A 516-nucleotide genomic window follows, 5' to 3' on the forward strand; every position below is an offset into this window, starting at 1 on the left:
CCTCCCCCGAGGGGCTGCCGCTGGCCGTCACCATCTCCCTCGCCTACTCCGTCAAGGTCAGGCCCTCCCAGCGCCCGTGTCTGTCTGTCTGTCTGTCCTCAGAGCTTCTCCATCCATCCTTCCTTCCACCCATCCATCCGTCCCAGCGTAGATCCGCCCCTCCGTCTGTCCTCCAACCTCCCGCTCACCTTCTCCGTCTCTCTGTCCGTCTGTCTGCCAAGCTCTTCTGTCCGTCTCCTCCCTCATCCATCCATCCTCAAAGCTCGTCCGTCCCGCCGCAGATCCGTCCGTCTGTCCCTCTGTCCCTTCTCCGAACGTCTCTGGGCTCTGTTCTTGTCTGCCCTCCAAGACCATCCGTCTGCCCGCCATCCCCTCTGTCCGTCTGTCCTCCGCGTCCGTCCGTCCGTCCATCCATTTCCCCATGCCTCTGCTTCTCCAAGCTCCTCTCCGTCCCTCTGCCCTTCCGTCCGTCCCTCTCCGAGCTCCTCTCTGTCCCTCTGCCCCTCCATGTGTCCC

Source organism: Aptenodytes forsteri, unplaced genomic scaffold (genome assembly GCF_000699145.1).
Source record: "Aptenodytes forsteri isolate BGI_AS27 unplaced genomic scaffold, ASM69914v1 Scaffold916, whole genome shotgun sequence".
Lineage (NCBI taxonomy): Eukaryota > Metazoa > Chordata > Aves > Sphenisciformes > Spheniscidae > Aptenodytes > Aptenodytes forsteri.